We start from the raw sequence: 19964 nt of genomic DNA on the forward strand, positions 1-19964 counted from the left end.
ACAGCTAAGATAATGCTATCTTTGTGTTTCAAATATTTTATCCAGAAAACTTCTGTTGCAAACAATCTTTGCTAATTTCAGCCAATTGAGATTTCAACTTAATTATAAATAAAAAATTTCACAAAAATTTAATATTTAGCTTTATTTGAAGACCAAACAAAAAACCTTAAAGCCAAAAAAAATCTTTCCAAATACCTAACCAATCTGGTGTACCATTCTTGTGAGTTATGTATTTTTATTGAGTGACAGATCTATAGAATCTAATCTAAAAGAAAAATTTTGAAGTGCAGCAATAATCAAGAATGAAAAAAGTGGCGTCGAGAAACTTAACATTCCTCCAGTCTCTCTCTCTCTCTCTCTCTCAACATTTTATCAACTTTCATACTCCTTTTTGGGAATATCCTCTAAATAATCAATACGGTTAAGTTTTAGTCACTGATTGTAAGGTCCCCAATAAACTAACAAAAATAATATTCAGCTCAAGTGTACGTTTCTCCAGTTACTTAGTTTCACATAAAATGGTTTTAATTCAACAAAAAGAAGTTCACCTTTTTTTTATTATTTAACACTTTTCTATAGTGAGATTCTCCTACAGTTTCTGAATTAAATTAGGCAACTCAAATGTACCAAGGACACCACCATCAACAAAGTTTGTTAGTCAATTTAAGTATCAGCTGTCGGTTTAGGACGAAGTAAAAGATAATTTTTTTGGAATTATTTGAAATTTGTCGCTCTTTCTGGTTTTCAGTTTTTCTCGAATAGTTCTGGTTTCAATATTCTAAGACAATTTAATTCTATAATGTTCTAGCATTGGTTTCATAAATCCCTGTAGAACAATATTCCAGGTTTGACAGAAGTTATTGCAAAAACGGAAGTACTCTGAAGCAAAGAAATGTTTCTTGCTTTCAGAAACCAATTTCTCAGTCCGTTTATTATATGAAGTGAAAACACATAGATAGTTGCAGTACTTTTTCCATGGATAAGAGTTCTCACTGTGCAGGAAAGAGATTGATAATTTTAAACTAAAGATTACTCTGAATATCCGCTTTTCCAATTTTTTTTCTTTTTTCCAATAAATTCTTTCAAACCTGTCAATATTTCCAGGGATTTATCAAAACAATTCCCTGATTATTACAGAGTTGAACGATTATAGCTTTTTGAAAACCAGAACAACCAAAGAAATAAATAGAGTAACAAGATATTTCATGGTCTTGCTCTCATTAATTTAGGTTTTCTGATTTTTCCATCACGAATCCGAATAGGTTCGTTTTGTCAAGTTTAACTTAAATCGAACCTTAATGTAATAATAAAAAAGTTTTGTCATGATCGACGCAACTTTTTAAGGATATTTGAAAATTGACGCAATTTTTCAAGGATTATTGAAAGAAAAACTACTCGAGTTTTTCGTTTCTGCTTTTGTGCGTAAAATATCTGGAAGGTATTATATGGGTAAAATAGTGTTCAGGTTTAGATTTCCAAAAGAAGAAGTTTTTTCTTCAATGTTATTCAAAAGTGTTTTTCCGTTCAATAAAATTGCACCTAAATTATCTAGTGGTAGTTTCTATTTTAGTTGAAAAAGAACCTCATTCAAAATTTTTATGACAAAAAGGTAAGCTGCTAATTTAATTTTGGATGGAAAAAACCGAAAACAAAGAAATTGTGATTTGTTTTTTTTCATTTTGTCTTTTGACTACTTCTATATCAAAAATTTTTCAAAAAAAATTCATTTTAGGTTCTTTCGGTTTCAGAATTCTCGATTACCCACTATAAAAGAATTTTACCTTTTTCCTTTTTCCTGTTTAATTTTTTAACTGTTCCACTTTTTCACCATGAAATTAATGTGACATTCTTTAATTAAAGATAACAATTAGCTTTTGAGACCTAGAAAATGATATTTTTTTCTAAAATCATTGGGCAAAAAAGTCTAAACTTGCACAAAAAGTCTAGACTAAAGAAAATACCCGGATTTTTAGTGGCATATGCTTTTCTGATAGTTCAAGTCAGCGCGAGATAAGTTAGTCAGCTCCAAAAAAAAAGAATTTTTTTCTGCCTCCACAGATTCTTCTTTAGATACTTCTACCTAATGAATAATGATGAAATAACGTAATTACGATGACTAAAAACTGCAATTCAAAGTGTAACAAGTTCCCATTTTTAATTGCAGCAAAATTGCTTCACCTAGTCAATGGGTTCCAGGTTCGCAATATCTTTGGTAAGGAGATTTAATATTACCAGGATGCACGAATGAAAGGGACAAAGAATATCCTGGAGAAGATAATAATTAGCCTGCAAACTTTTAAAATTATTTATTCATCGCATAGAGCTCTCTGCTACTTAACATGACACAAAATCAGTTTTGATTTAACTTCATTGTGTTTTTGGGAATTGCTCTCATTCAATCATTCGGGGGAAGATTAACACCACCCATGATAAGGTCCGCAACCCAAGACAGGTATGGGCCAGACGGGCATTGGTCGCGGATAAAGTGGTCCGGCGCGATCGAACTCATTCATATTCTGGACATAATTCAGATCGTGTCCCGTCTGGCCCATACGAGATTTGGGCCTGTTGGGTCTGACTCATAACTGATTTGGTTCTGTTCGGTCTGGTCCAGGGTGACCAAATTACTTTCCACTCAATGAAACATTATTTACAATGCGGTTTTTAATGTTAAAAGCAAGCTGTTCCAGAAATTTTTTATATATTTTGTTATGAGGTCAGTAACCGAACAGTCCACAGTCCTTAAAGAAAAATTGTTTTTTTTCATAACTCAGCGTTTGAAGAAGCAATCAGTCTTTTTCTTCAGGCGCAAAGTAATTTTTTTAATTGTGCTATATTCGCCAATCTTTGCTAAACGTTACTTGTTTCAAAGCACATCCAGTCAATGAATTCGTTAATATTTCAGCTATTATTATTCCAACAATTCGGTAGAAATGGTTGAATATTTATGGGAGGCCCACATGGTTTTCCACAACAAACCGAATTTGACGACCTCTAAACTTAATATTTTAACTTTGCTCGGTCGAAGATCTTCTCCAGCTCCCTCATGGCCAGCATAGCTTTGACTAAAGCCATTTTGAAGGAAAAACGTGATTGTACTAACACCGATAACGAGAGAAAATGCCGGTAAATTTTGACCTGCATGCATAGACAATGGAAAAATCCCCATTCGAAAAACGGTTGCGTCCGCGTGGAAGACAAGATCGCCATCCCAAACTCAATAACGGACGCTTACAAAGACGCCATACATGCGACGAACCCGGGTAGCTGGGGCATAACTGATGTGGCTATCCAAGCATGTTGGCTGTATATGCAATGAAATCAGCAGTCAAAAACGGCATAATGCCACCCTTGTGCCAAAATTGGTAAGAATTTAAAATCTTTTTTCCTCTCAAATAAATGGGTACCAATAAAATTTTGTAAAGTCCCTAATAAAGAAATTCAATCAGATTTTGGCGGTGCTATTTGCAACGAGAAAGATTAAGAAGTAGACTTCCTTGCATGCATTGATCGTTTTTCAAAATTTCCAATAGCTGATGTTTTCAATAGAGCAAAAGCACAGAAAATTTTAAAGTTAATTCAAGATTATGTATTGTTGCATGACATACCACGCACAATAAGACTACAACAAGCTTAGTGTCAACTTGGTCAGCAAATCAACTCCTTTTGTAATCAAATTAACATTAAACTCTTTGAAGCGCCAATACACGATCACAGAGAAAAGGCTAATACAAGCAATTAAAAGCCGTCTAACATGTATTAAAACCGCGGCGCGAAAGTACTTTAATTAAAAGATTTCAATAAATTCGATAATCTATCAACTACGACAACTTTTTTTTCAAAAGGTTATCAATCTTTCAAAATTTGAGGCATATTTTGGATGTAAAACAAATAGTCACTTTAGTAACATAACTACAGAACCAAATCCAAAAACATTAACACATGATCCCATTTTAAATAAGCACTTAGATCTATAAACAGATCGATAAATTCGATCTATAAACTCATCAAAATATAGTCCTTCCTCCACTAAAAAAGGACATAGGAAAACGGGAGGTAACGATCCGCAACTCAAAACTAGCTAAGTTCGGGACAAAATCCGAACGACAGCCCGGTATAAGGGAATAAATATTTGGATTTCAGGCCAAAAGCACCAACCGGAAAAACAACAAAGAAACTACTAAAAAAGCACGCAAAGTACGCTAGAAGCAAAATTGAAGGAGGGAAGCAAATCAAACATCAACGAATAACTGATGATTCGAGCTTTGTTTCGTCAAAACCACCTAAATGGTTCTCGCGCGCTGCGGGTACTCATGCCAGTAATGCCCAAAAAAATAGAAACAATTGCTCTGCAAAATCAGGATCAATAAAACACAACTACATTTGCGGAGCCAGTAATAACACAACCACCGCAAGTGCCAAAGAGAAAACAGACCGCAATTAGCACCAACCAACAGACAAAAACCAAGCGGCAACGCACATCTCCATCAATAACTGAGTCCGATGAATTGATGAATTGAACTCAAACCTGCTCCCAACAGTCACAGCGAAAAGAGCTCCCTCTCGTGAAAAAAAATGTCAATTAAGTGAAGAGCAACAACATGAGAGAAAAAGTATATTTTCAACGATAAAGAAAACTGCCAATCATAAACCTGAAGGTTCGGAAATAGATTTGCAACTAGAAACATGCTCACCAGATGTGCCATACTCAATGCACTACTACAATTACCTCAATTATGAATAAGACTCTATGACGGTCAGGGACGTTGAATGTGCTACAGACTCAGAACCAGAATAACGTAGTTGCAAACCATAGAACTTCCAAAAACACAATTTAGTATTTGTAATAACCAGTACAAATTTTATTAGTTTTCTGATATAAACAAATTGTAACGTTGTCTATTTTACCAGGCGAAATGTGATACATTAGTATATTTCATTTTATTAATTCTTTTATTTGTGGCGCTATTCATTAATTTCATCTTATTCTTAATTTAGTTGATTTTTTTCCTCATAATTTTAACCGTAGTTTTATTTCATGATTTGAAGGTCATTTAGCATTTGTTCATTCTCTTTAATTTGTTTACATGAATCATTGTCTGTACACGCTGACGATCCTTGCCGGTGTTTTCTAATTTTATTCTTTTGTTCGCAATTCAATGCATGATCAAATTGCTCATCAGATTCTACTTCTAATTTCCAATTCGATTCTCAATAATTCTGATTCAGTGTTCAGTTGAATCTCTTTTAAGCAAACTTTCGCCAAGCGAAACAGCCTAATTCAAATCATACTACAAAACTAGTCATTCGCGGAGAGAATCACTACACCAAATTTGACTCTTGTATTCGAACCGCTAAGTCACCCGATTTCTAACACAAACAATATTGGAATTCGCCGAGCGAAAACACAATTGGTATAGATTGAAAATCTGTACGACAGCCTATTTAAAGGCCTGTTAAGGCAGCTCACTCAATTGAGAGTCAATTCAGTGGGATGTGCTTAACGTTTAAATTGATCGAGTCTCTCTTCTTTTTCTGTATTATATTCACCAAAAGAACATTTCTGCAAAAGTGGCCGCCACAATAACTGTTAAAAATTGAAACTGAAAACTATGTGTGGACTGCATTCTACACTTAGTTTCCAGGTTCATTTTTTTTCATGGCATTATTGTTCCAATATTCCAATGGAATCCCTAAAGCCTTAACCACTTCCGCTTCTGCACAGTACAGAGTGAAGAAGATCTTGTCAGGGATCAGCCAAAATTGCGCCTGAACAAAGGCAACAGAAGTTCTTCGGAGACTTCGTTCTTTTAAACGGCAGCAGCATTCCCCAACATCTAAATTCTGAAATCCTTGTGGCCTCAAAAACGACTCCTGAATTATCTGTCCCGGGTCGAGAGGTCAGCGCCGTTTCAGCGCATTATTTTGTAAGAAATGCGCTGAATGCGCTGAAACTATGTAAGAAATGCGCTGAATGCGCTGAAATGTGCTGAAATGTGGAGAAGGTGCTAAAAATTAAAAACTTCAGCTCATTTTCAGCGCATTTCTTACATAATTTCAGCGCTTTTTCAGCACATTTCTTGCATAAGTTTCAGCACTTTTTTCAGCGCATTTCTTACAAAGTTTCAGCGCTAATTCAGCGCATCCGTAGAAAAAATTCAGCGCTTTTGAGAAAAATTAGAAGCAAAAAAATTTCAGCGCATTTCTTACAAAGTTTCAGCGCATTTCAGCGCATTTCTTACATAATTTTCGGAAAATTTCTCGACCCGGGGTGGTCTTTTTCGAAACTCTACACCGAACTACCCAGGCAGGCCTAGACCTCGACTTATTAAAAAAAAGTTTAGCAGGGGGGGCAATATTGACTATAATTACACGGTCGAGCTTACTTGTTAAAGTCGAACTAGTTTCTTTTCGTGGGTCGAGCTTAAGTCTTTTCATAACAAAGAAAGTCCGGCTAAGGTTTTTTCATGGGTCCACCATTAGTCATTTCATAAAAAACAAAATTAAGTAAAGGTCTTTTCATGGGTCCACCATTAGTCTTTTCATAAGTCTGTTTTTTTCAAAATCCTTTATTTTTCATTTTTTTTGTGCTTCTGTACATACAGAAGCAGAGCCTGAGCAAGAATAAATAGCTTTACACCAGAGCAGTCCAACTTAAGAAACAGTTGGAGAACTGCCAAAAGCCTTAAGATTTTCAGCAAATCTTAAGATAAAGAGATATGGCAGCTCGAGTATATTACCACATTACTTGATTCAATGAAACCAGCTAGCTTAAGTGTATTGGTCCTAGTCCCATTAGCCATTTAAAAATTTCGGCGTTATTCAGTTTGTTTTCCCTTCCAAATTTATGAACTATTTCATATAAAAAAATAATGTAGGTTTTTAAGGGATGTGGTTCTTCTGAATCTTAAAAAATGAAGTGGTATACACGCTGACTACGTTATATGCAATTTTGAACGGAAGTTTTTAATGGCAAAAAAAACAGACTGATGAAAAGACCAATGATGGACCCATGAAAAGACTTTAACTCGACTCTGTTTGCAAACATTGTGTCGAGCTTAAGTCCAGCACCAATTTTAAGTTGAGCCAAAGTCTTTTGTAAAAATTTTGGTCCAGCTAAAGTCTTTTGCGAAAAATTTGAATCGATCTAAAGTCCAGAATGTCTTAAAATCCAGCTAAACTCTTTTCGTAGCACAAATGAGTCGAGTATGGTCTTTTCATAGTGCATTTTGGTCGAGCATTGTCTTTTCATAAGTCTGTACCTAGACCTGGGTATTTTGCAGATTTTGGAAAATGTTTTATTAATCACTGACAACTAAAGAGAAGAAATCCATGTGACCAGGGCAAGAAACGTAGAAGTTCAGATTGCTATTACTCGTAAAATTATTTTTTTTTATTTATAACTGCGCCTACAAGAACAAAATTATAGCCGCCATTAAGGAATTTCTAATGTTTTTGGAGACTTGAATAGGGGATTCGATTATGGGGATGGTCCAAATGAAACAAGCGAAACAAACGGGATGAGAGTGCAGATTATGATTGAGTAAGTTAAAAGACTAGTCTAACGAAATAACGAAAGATTGTCATTTACCAGAAAAAGATCGAAAAGCATTCTTGGTGTTTCAGTTGAGAATTTTTTCATATCATTGCAAAAAATGTGTATAACTCTATGAAAAGGAACAGATTAAAAGTTGAGAGCTTGAACGAAACGTAAACTGTGAAAACTTCAGAATGTTCACTATCAGATTTCTACACTGACATTAAATATTATTAATATGATTGCCAAATTTTTTTGTTCTGTAATTAGCTTTTCTTCAGGTTGACTTTAAGTGATGATGCAGCTAACTGGAAAAATGCTGGTTTTTTAATTCACCATATTGCCTTTAACATTAAAATTATAATAGCAGTCAATGTTTAAATAAAACGTCTGGAACGGAAAAACAGCATTGTTATTTTGCAATAACGACGAGACGGTTTTTCTAGAACAACCCGGGACGAGATGTCACCGCCGTTTCAGCGCGTTATTTTGTACGAAGTGCGCTGAATGTGCTAAAAATTATCTAAGAAATGAGCTGAAACGCGCTAATTTTTTAAAATTTTCAGCGCGAAAATCAAAATGCGTTGAAACTTTGTAAGAAATGTATTTAAATTTCAGCGCATTTCTTAAAATTATTTAGTGGATTTAAACGCTTTTTGACAAAGATTCCTCAATTTCGAACCATTTAGTTTTCTTTACATAACGATAAACTTTTTCCTAAAAAATGCGCTGAAAAGCTCTGAAAATATGTAAGAAATGCGCTGAATTTTCAGCGCATTTCTTATATAATTTTCGCGCATTTCTTCTTAAACTTTCTATTAATACAAAATTAAATTAAATAGGAAGAAGTTCAGGAATCTTTGGCGCAGTGGATTGGGTGAAGGCTGAGGCACCGCAGAGCAGGGTTCGATTCTCAGTGATAACTATTTTTAGAAAAATTAGCGGTTTTCAGCGCATTTCAGCACATTTCATCGCAATTTTATGAGAGGTTTTTGGGCTGAACTTTTTGAAAAATCTGCGCATTTCAGCGCATTTCTTACATAAGTTTCCTCGACCCGGGAAAAATTTCACTACAGCACGCCTTGATCGAAGTAACATCAGAGAGAAAGAAATATACCTGCATGTCAAAACTTTTGAAAAATATTCAAATTAAAATTTTTTGAATTAAAATATTCAAAAGAAAGGAGCAAATTCTATAGATAACCTTCTCGTAGATAACACAAATAGAAGTCAAGCTAAAAAAGACGCGACAACAATGAACACGCTGATTACCCTTAAACTAACGGAAACCAATGTCAGATAAATTCTACCGCAAGCGTTTGGGTGCATCGAACATCTTTTCAGAGCTGCGGACGACCGGTATTTTTTGTAGTGCAGGTTCCGAGGAACCGGACATTGAGTTCCAAGGAAACCGACATTGAGTTGAAGTCACTTTACTTTGTCCGGCTCAGAGAAAACGTCAGTGCCTTTTGGAGGAACGTTAAAGAAATAGATAATTGAGAAAACGACAGCAAAATGCGCGAGCGAAGCGGCTGGTAAGGCAGGAAAAGTTTGTAGCTACAAGCATTATCACCTGTAGGTCTAGTGACCTTTCAAACATAATTTCTATAAAAGTTTTTTTTCAAATTGGCCTTGTCATTGCTAAAAGGAGACAGCAGTTTGACAAAAAAAAAACATTTTAAAAAAGAAACTATAAAATAAAAGGAATCGGGTTCGTTTTTCGCAGAATTGTATTAATAATTATTCAATGCCTGACTTTCCCAGATTTTCTATGTTCCAAGGACCGATGTATTTAAACTGCAAGCATTCCGCATTTTGCAACTAAAACAACTGAAAAATAATTTTCGAAAATCACTACCTTGTCTGTTTAAGAAAAATATAAAGACTGGTCACGCACCTATCTTCAGTAATTTATTACGAACCTTTTGCTGCCTTTCTCGAAAGTTAACGTACATTCAGATATTTGGAAGTGCTGCTATTAAAAACCTAACCTATATTAAAAAAGCCTAACAAGCAAAAACAGTTAGTTTTTTTCGATAAAGCGCAGTAGAAGTTGGCTACCAACACAACACAAGAAATCCATCATTGAATGGCAGTAAATAGAATACCTAGCCTCAAGCAAGTAGCGAAAAATTGTTTAAAAACTGAACACCAGGGATGAATGCTACAAATTCTATTGATTATTGAACAACCAAAATATTGGCCTATGATCTGTACCGCAAAAGTGGAGTTGAAAAACCGTGTAGTTCTCTGTAAAATTTGTCTCAAAAAGAAAGAAGCCAAAAGTAACAGTGCTATGGGAAGAACTGAAGAATAACAATACGATTGACCCGTGTTTCTTATTCAATACATGGTGAAATTTAGATTGCATTTTTCCTAACCCTTTAAAATCAGCTGCCCAATAACAACAACTTCATCAACCCGCAAGCAAACTGAAAACTTTAGCTGTTGTAACTCTTTTAATTGCCCTGACTGATATCAACGTCTGAGAATGGACTAAAGCGGTAGCCGCCGTATTGGCCGACAGGGCGTTTAGCCAAAAACCAAAAAATGAGAAATTTAACCGACAATTTAGATAAATTGAACAATAAAACTTATTCTGAAGCTGTGATTGGCCAATTGAAAACAATATTTCGCAGCGGACAATTATACCACAGTTTTCTCATTATCTAGTGTAACGAAGGCCTATATATCATCTAGTGTAACCAAGGTATTTCACCGCATGTGGCCATGCCTCGCGGGCCATGGCCATGCCTCAGCGGCCCGTGGGACTTGATATGAATCTAACACAACCGAACTACTGATTTATGGCCATGCCTCAGCGGCCCGTAGGACTTGATATGAATCTAACACAACCGAACTACTGATGAGACTTTTATGACCAATTATGATAAAACTGTCGGCTAATTTTCCCATTTTTTCCTTGTCGGCTAAACGCCGGATCTTTACTGCTAGCGCCCCCCCCCCCCAGCCTTATATAGCCGATAAATTTGCACCCCCCAAAATCTAAGTTCCCGGGTCAACGATCATACAACTTTCTTTGATTTCGTACTAGAAATCTGATTCTTAGTAATCATACTAGGTCATATATGATTTGTATGAGTTCTTGGTAGTCATACAAGGACCATATACGATTTCCTAGAATTCATACAAGGATCACACAAAAAAATTCAAAGACTAAAAACTGTATAATTTTAATTTTCCATTGAAGCTGAAAAAATTTCTTGGATTTCATACAAGGTCATATATGACACATAATACATTGACTGGTGCCACAAATTCTCGTATAATGTAGTCAGAGGACTTATTAAATTATTGTATTGCATTTGCAATCCATATTTGATTCTTTGTGTGCGCTAAAAGAATAACTTTGTTTTTTAAACGTATTCAGAAAACGAATATGACGTGATATGCATCACAATGTGATGCCGGGGTGTCATATATATGTGATGCCCTACTGAATAAAAACAAAAAAAAACATAAATGGCTAACGATTTTTTTAAAAAAATAGATGTATGATTCTTGGTATTCGTACTAAAATCATATATTATTTCTTGGAAATCATACAAGGATCATATATGATTTCTTTGGTTTCATACAAGGATCGTACTAAGAAATCAAGTATGGACAGTATGAAATCATATATGAGCCTTGTATGAAATCAACGAAACTTCAACCCGGGTTTTCGCGAATTGTAAAAGCGATATTTGCAATTCATTGAAACAAGTGTCTAGGTAGATTGAAGGCACTTTTAGATTCGTTTCCTTAAAAAAAAGTTTTAAAAATTCAAGCCCTTATTGTAGCCGATAACACCAAAAATGATCTAATACAGAAATTTTTATTGATGCTTACGTTATAAGCAACAAATTTTGGTTGAATACGTAATACTATCAAACCAAAGCTGTGCTAGCTTTTAGTAAATGCATATTGCTCATATATGTTCACGTATAAGATTAGCTTTAACAATATGTTTACACATTTATAAATGGGGGTGCCTAACTAAGCGGGGGGGCGCTAGCAGAAAAGATCCTAAACGCCCTGCCAGCCAATTTTCCTAGCACCGATTAAAGCATACGTTGTTTATTAGATAGAGTGTTGTTATTGCGCTTCCGCGTATAACAACTACCGTCGACATGTAACCACAAAAATTTTTGTGAGAATGAAATCTGACTCATCGGTGAGGCAGCATTTGAATGAGTGCTTGGGGTCTACGAAATCAATGAACTGGAGAGTGATTGACCAAATTTTAATCGAGCATTCTTTTCACTTAGACTGTTTGCGCCAAGAATCCACTCAACTTCTTTGAGCTGGACGCTTTTGACTACAATCAGGTCGGACTCGCTGCTTTTCCACAGTGAAGAGTCATAGCTAATTTGCGCTACATAGCTAGAGAATTTTTCCTAATAAACATGTGATCGATAGATTGCGCTTCAACCGGAAGAGAAACTTAAATGACTTCAGTGAAAAGGAATTATTGTTATAGGAAATATTATTTTATTTGGAGATAGAATTTGAGCCTGGTTTTTTACCTAGTGCTCATCTCAAAATCTCCTATAGTTGTTTGTTTGTAACTCCGCCGCAGCCGGTCTCCAGCCCGGTTGAGAAAAGGAGGAGGGGAACCCAGAACATACTGGAAGATCTCAAAAAGATGATTTTTTAAATCAATTTGAGACATTTCCGACAATTTGTAAAACGGTTTGCGTCAAAAACAAGCACAAACAAAAACTTCGACCTGGGATAGCCAGAGAAATTTTCCTAATAAACAGACTGGTGATCGATATATTGCGCTTCACCCGGAAAAGAAATTTAATTGAATTCTGTGATCCATTTGTAGAATACTCTCTTCAGCTGATACAATCAAGCCAAGATTTTTCATCTGTTCTGTTCATGTAATCCAATTAAGTAATCTCCAAAAAAATTTTGTGAGTTTCTCAGAGTAATTACTTTATTGCTTTTACAAGTTTTAAGAGCATGTAGCTGTTTTAAGACATGTAAATTACGAACATAAAGGAAAAGATAAAGATGGAAATGAAATTAAGATCTTTAAACTAGATGAGTGTTTGAACAAAAATCAAAATTTGAAAAATTCCGAAAGTGTATTTTATTATTCCTACACTCACAAAGATCAATTCTGTTCCCCCAGTGTTTTTGACGCCCCGAGTTACAAATTATATGTTGTTATACAGCTTTTTATTATGTACAAAATAGCACGTAGGCCTGGGCGTCTAAAAATAGAAGCTCACTAGGGTCGGGGGCGACAAAAAGAATAGATATACTCACAATTAAATTGCGATCGTGTTTGTTAGACCACCCAGATTAACTGCTTTCAAGCATTCAATATTCCACGTCTACACACACTACGACATGGGCATTTGTCATTGATATTGAATGAGGTTACAAAATACTGCCAGTAAATCATTGATATTGTACTTTTGCAGCGATCGTCGCCAGCTTTCAAACTTTTATTCAGCATAGTATAACCAATTTTGAACGATAGAAAAAATTGTCATCTGAAGTTAAAACCTGTTTCTTTATATTGAAGTCACCGCGGCTCTGTGATTTTTTTGTAATATTGCAAAGCTAGCTCAAGGTGACAAAGTTCAGGGTCCTTGATTAAAGATAAGACATCAACAAATCGTGCAGTTTTATATACAATCAAAAAAAATTGTATCCCTTGTTCCTTTAGTCTATAAACATAACAACATTCTTTTTTCAAAATCAATTGCCCTCATTGGCAGTCTTTCAAGATTTTGCATATGACTCTGCAATCATAATCTAAAAAACTTCAATTGCTGAATAGCCGCTATAGTTGTAGATAACGTGTTGAATATTTTGAAAAGAAAGGAAAATGTACATGGAAGGGGAACAACTGATTGCAATTAAATTGGCTACGAAAACCAAAAGAAATCAATTAATTAGTTTGGGATTCAAAACAATCAGTTAATTGTCAGTAGAATTAGATCAATTCATATTTATGACTGACTTATAGGGAAAACGTTTTTTGTGAATGACAAAACCAAAATTGCGAAAAATCCACAAGCAGGAGTCTTATGTCTAGGGCAAAAATTTGATTAGCCCTAGGAACACAAAATTGGCTAAAATCTAAAAATGCGGAAAAGAAAAGTTTTTATAGAAAATGATAACAGACACAAATTTGACATAAGAAAATTTTCAATCCCACTTTTTTAGATATTTCCCAGAAATAGTTAGCAAAAAAACTAATTTAATAATACAATTTAAGGTAAATTTTTTTTGCTATATGTAGAATCATCAGGTGAATTGCAACTTAAAAATAATCCATTTACAATTAAAATAATTTCAATTCAAGTAATAAGCAAAACAGTAAAAAAAGAGGTTCTCGGAATGTTGTTTACCGGTGAAGCGCAAATTTCAGGAATTTTGTTTTCCAATTTGTTTTTTTTTGGTCAAGATAATTGAATATAGTTATATGAAGTTCCTAGTGACTTTCTACCATTTTGGTAACTTTTTGCTATATCTTAACGTTTTGATTCGCTAAAATGTGACTTTCGAAATCAGCAACATGACAACTGTTGACTAACATTTTAATGTCACCTCCTGGTTTCGTACTCATCGCGCGTCTTCAGCAAGTGCTTCCTTTGTGCTATACGAGTTGCTTCAAGAGCGATAGTTATGAGTTTTTGTGGCACATTGCACTAATCTATTATAAGCCATTCAAACGGGCGTGTTGTGCCATAGCCTCTGCTTACTTGTTGACCTACCACTGATTCTTTTTTGACGCTTTGCCATCGGCGTGGTTATATGTCTGTAAGTTTGAAAGACGTATTTGAAATTGTTTTTGCTACTTGTTATTTCGTATACTACGTTCCAATTTAGATGCTCGTCAAAACTATATATTAGGAATGGTAAGCAGGTTTTTAGTTCCCTTGTTGTTTAGATCACTGTATGATGCGTTTTCTTTTCAAGCTTTTTTGTTTACTCTACTGCCTATTTGGCCCCAATACTGTAAAAAATAATTTGGGTACGTCTTTTCTTTTAAATTATCAGTTGACTTGCATTCCGCTTTTGTTTTTGCGGTCTTCTTACGGGTACCTAAAATTTTTCTCTTGGTCTGATGACGACCAATGCATAACGACCAATTCACTGGATACTTATTTTGTCACCATACATTATATGTTGATTTTTAAGTCTTTGTCAAAGTATTACCCGCTGCCAGTAGATCAAAAAAACTATGAGTAGTACCTTCTACATTGTTTTAACCAAGCTGGAGGGAAGCGCAGCAAGGGAAATTTAGAATTGTTCCAGTAACTGTTGGATTTGGTAATATTTACACTTTCATTCGTTCATCGACGTAGACTACCACATTCAAGAAAACTATTCCACGTTTTTCAATTTTTTTTCATTGTGATATTTAAATTTTTGTGCTAAATGCTTTTTAGTTAAAGCAAATTATTGGTGTCTCTTTTTACAGTGAAAAATATGTCATCTACATAGCTAGGAAATAGATTTTTTGATTTCTAGTTTGGTTTCAATTGCCGAGTTCAAAGCGTTTCCAAATATTATCCCGCGTTCGTTTTTGAACTGCCCATTAATTACTTTTTGAATTTTTATGTGATACCAGTTCTCACATCCCTGCGCCTCCAAACCTTTATTTTATGACAGATGTGGCATTTTTGTCTAGAATATTTTGTTTCTCCCGAGCGTTTCTCTTCTTGATCACAAAGTTTTCTTTCACAAAAATTTATCCAAATATTGGCCAAGATAACTGCCAGGGAGTCCCCCATTTACGAACCGGTTTTTTGACTGTACCATTTACCATTACTTTTGAAATAAACATTTGTGACTAGTGGTTCTAGTGGGATATCTTTCAATATCGGAAAAGATGTCACTGGAGTAAAGACATTGTACAGCAACTTCGATGGCTTCCCAGGCGCGGACATTGCTATATAAGTTTCTGACATCTAGTGATACAATTTACTCATTCATCTCAAGCTCCATAGTCTCAACTTTTTGTCTTGCAAAAAGGCTGCAAATCTTAATGTTAGCTTCCAGTGCGTTTTTAAAAATATGAAGTAAAATGATGTTTAAATTAAGGAAAGGGCTGTCAGGAATTTATAAAGCAGGCCGCTAATTTTTTGTGCTAATTTTTTTGTGAAATTTGACAACGCATACATTTGCACTGGTTCTGCGCTAGACATTTTTAGCCTTTGATAAAAATTTTTCCTTGATGATATCTTGTTTTATCACTTCAAATAAATTTCCGTCATTTTTCTTTCTATTTTGTAATTTATCTTTACATGAGTTGTTTCTGGTTCAAAAATTGGATGCAGTCGAATATTTTGTTCATTTTAGAAGGCTATGTTGTTGTCTTCATTACGCAAAATTCATAACTCTTATCAAATGTTACAGCTAAAATTTTTGTCTATTCGATGTGTTTTGCCACCCTTGATAGTGTCCTATCCGCAGGTGCTTCTCTTAAATTTTAGGCGAATGCCTCTCTCTCTTGCAAAACCTTTCACCCGAAACATCCTTTCAAAGCATAATGTTCACTAACTTGTCAATGTCTGCCAAAATTGATATCTTTATATGTGTCTACAATTGGGTGTTTCCGCCCTCATTATAAAATGCTTTGACGAATAACGAATACTGGTTGCTATGTTCCGTTTTGGATTTTTGACTGCGTCGTGGTTTTTTATAAATTACCTTGACAATGCTTAAGATTTCGATTCGTTCTTTTTGAAAATTATTGCCGTCCAAGACCAAATTTTTTTCGCACAAGAAAAATACTGAATATAATTTATTTTCCTTAATTGAGCTCTATATTTCTGATTTACTAGTCTCAGCCTTTTTGCGCGGGTCTATCACGATATAATTAGTTTTTCTCAGCTCGTATTTCAGTAATAGACGTCGAAAAGTCTTAACTGCCTGCTCAGAGAAAACGAATTTATTCGGAGCACGAAATATCAGATAATTGTGTATTAAATCATTTTCTACACATCTCTCTAGGAAGTATTCTCTTGAGTCGCCATTCTCACGTTTTTGATATTATATAGCGTCTGGTGGATAGAAATATGTCGGACCTCAGTGCCAATATTGGGGATTTCACACGAACAACGAACAATTGCGTCCGTAAGTAAAAGTTCTGATCCTCCGTCAAGACGCTTTCGTCTCGCTTGAGGTTGTCTCTCGCCAAATTTTGGTTTTCCTCTTCTTTTGATGAGCAGGCTCCTCCTGTTGTTTTTCTGTTGCCAAATGATTTCCAGTGCGTGCAGTTCTCTATCCGCGTCGTTTCAGAGTTGTTGGTATTGCATGAGGAGGAACTGAGACTTATGCGTCCTCCTTGAGACCAAATGCATCGTCATTTCAAAGACCATTATTATAGAGTGGAGGAGGTTCTTGAATTTATTTGGTGTTCTCACTCAGATATAACAACATCATTTGAAACCGGAAATCAATTGCTCTCAAAAACGCGCAGAGATTGATGATACGGCAGGGTTTTGAAATTGATCTGTATTTTTTTGTATATTAAAGATAGAACCAGTGAACCAGATCTCTTCATCTGTTTATTTAGATGCTTGATTCCCCAAATCTCTTTTTTCAGCTAATTTTTTCCGTATGGGCTTAGTTTTATTCCTGGTACCGTTATAAATTTGAGCGGCAGATGCCGCTTAGTGTCATAAGTAACACGGTTAATAACGTGAAGTGCAGAACTGGCTGCCAAATGTTTCATTATAACCTAAACCATTACATTTTCAGCTACAAAATTTTAGCTAAAAATTCTTGAAGAAATCGATAAAAATTGTTAAATTGCTCGAACGTCTTTGCAATAACGTGCACCGACTGGAGTTTTAAACTAGTTAAGTGAGTATTTACAGATATACTTATATACAGCAACGTGTTTTGATTATCTATTTTTATTTTCAATTTTTTTAAAAAATTTTAAAGGTTTTAACCTTAAAGTTTGTTAAAATGTTAGAAGAACATTAAAACTTTTAATTTGAATCTTTTTCTGTATGAGTTTTGAAGAGGACATTTTCGTTTCGATCCACAGTATAACGTAGCTTGCATGGCAATTCAAAAATATTTAGGCAGAACAAGCGTTCTCTCCTTAATATTTCAGTGTTAGTTCCCTACTTTTGTACTCGTCCCGTGTATTCAGTTGTGGCTTGCGTCTACTAATGTAATGAAATTCTATGGTCATAAATTTTTTGCTGTCCTGGCACTGATCAATTATCTCATAATTAAAGGCGGTTAAAGTCCTACAGCATTTCACTGCATGTTGTCCCACCGGTGAATCGGTTTTTTGATGCTTAGAATTTCTCGTGGCCAAATGTTGACATTTTTTTCCGACATAGGTGGAGCGGCATCCACAACTACTGAGTAAGTAGACCACATGAGACTTCAGATTGCTGTCAAGACTAGATATCAGGGATGTTAGGCAGGTACATAAATTTCGTGTTGTGAAAATCGTTGTCAATTTGCACGTTTTTTTTCCGATTTTCGCTTCAATTGAAGGCTGATTACACCTCGATACTGCAAGAAAAACAATGATTTAATATCTTTCACGGGCACTTTTTATCCCCTCAGTTGTGCTTCCTCGCCTTCATTCTTCAATTGAGGTTAACTTGAGATTTTTTGTAAATCATTGTTGATTATATTGGAAGTTCATCTTTCAGTGTATTAATTTTTTAGACTAAATTTTTCATTTTCATTCAGAGTTTTGTCAAAGAGTAGCCATGTGCTAGTGCTTCTGAAAACGCGGTGAACAGTACCTTCAACAACATCGTTTTATTGTTGGATTGATGCACAGCTACAGAAGTTAAACAAAACTTCCGTATTGATTAATTTCTTGTACCACTCGCAATTAATTTCTTTACGGCTATTTACATTGATATTCATGTCTAAAAAATCTAAATTTCCATTTTCGTCAGGTTCTTCCATTGCCAATTCCAGTTTCCTACAAAGGGTGTTTACTTTTCTGAGCAAAGTGTCCGGTTCACCATTTACCGTGCAAATTATATTGTCTAAATATCTTAATACTAACTTCCCTTCAGTTTCCAGCTCACTATCTAATTTGTTAATCTTCTGGCAATTAGAGCAGTACAGCAATTTCTTCTTCATTTTTGCGTAATGTTTGTCATCAGTATTTTGCCTTTTTGCGTGGACCCAATTCTCCCATTTCTCACATTTCACTCCTTTTCCTCTATAGTTGACTCCACGGTTGCACTCAGGGCAGGCCTCAAGATCATTATTAGGGACCTTATTGATGATCTCTTTCTTTGACTTGATCTGATGTTGAAATTACTTCAATCAGTTGTTAGTCAGAGTTACTGCAAGTGATGCTCCCATTACTAAGCCATCCATCTGACAAAACCATCTGTCTTTGTAATTAAAAGAGACATTTTGCACAGCTAGCTTCAAGACTGTTTTCAAAATCGATCTTTTTAATTGAGGGTCGTGATCCCTAGAGTACAAGCTCCTCAAGGCTATTTCAATTGCTTCATTAACAGGATCATTTGTAAAAAGGCTCTTCACATCCAAAGAAACGATGCTCTCATCAGACCCCAATTTTATGTATTCTAGTTTTCTCCCAGCATCGAGCGTTGACGTCTCATTGTCAGCATCATGTACTTTATCAAAAAGCAGCGTAAGGAATTTTATTCAAATTGTAATAACTACTTGCCGGTATAGACAACACTGGGCGTGAAGGACTTCCGCTCTTGTGCTCTTTTAATAGGCCATGTTGAACGCAATTTTGGATGAACTTTTTGCTTATTAAAGAGTTCTTCTTCAAATCAAGCAACGCGCTGTTGATGTCTTTTTCAATCTTCAGAGCAATGTTATCCTCCGGACTAGCAATTTCTTGAAATTGGGTGAAATCAAGATATAAATGGGTGATATAAATTTTTATGTACAAACATTTTCACTATATCTAGCATCATGAGGAAAAAAATACTTAAAGTTATACCATTTACAGTTAAATTGATTTCAATTCAAAAATAAACAAAACAGTAAAATAAGAGATACGAGGAATGTTGTATGTCGGTTGAAATGCAATTTTTGGAATTTCGTTTTCAAATTTGTTTTTTTTTGTTCAAGATCTTTGAATATAGATATGAAGTTCTTAGTGACTTTCTACCATTTCGGTAACATTTTGGTATATTTCAATGTTTTGATTCGCTAAAGTGTAACTTTCGAATACAGCAACATGACAACTGTTGACTAACGTTTCATTGTCAACTCCTGGCTTCGGTACATATCGCGCGTATGAAGCAATGGCTACATTTCTGCTATATATATTGCCTCGAGAGATAAGTTTTTGTGGCACATTGAACTGATCTATTATACGCCAATCAAACGGGTCGTGATGTACCACTGCATTCGCTTACTTGCTGAACCAGTGAGTCCTTTTGGTGCTCTGCCATGCGCGTGAATATTTGTCTGCAAG

This window comes from Convolutriloba macropyga, chromosome 10, assembly GCF_964194025.1.
Source record: "Convolutriloba macropyga chromosome 10, txConMacr16.3, whole genome shotgun sequence".
Classification (NCBI taxonomy): domain Eukaryota; kingdom Metazoa; phylum Xenacoelomorpha; order Acoela; family Convolutidae; genus Convolutriloba; species Convolutriloba macropyga.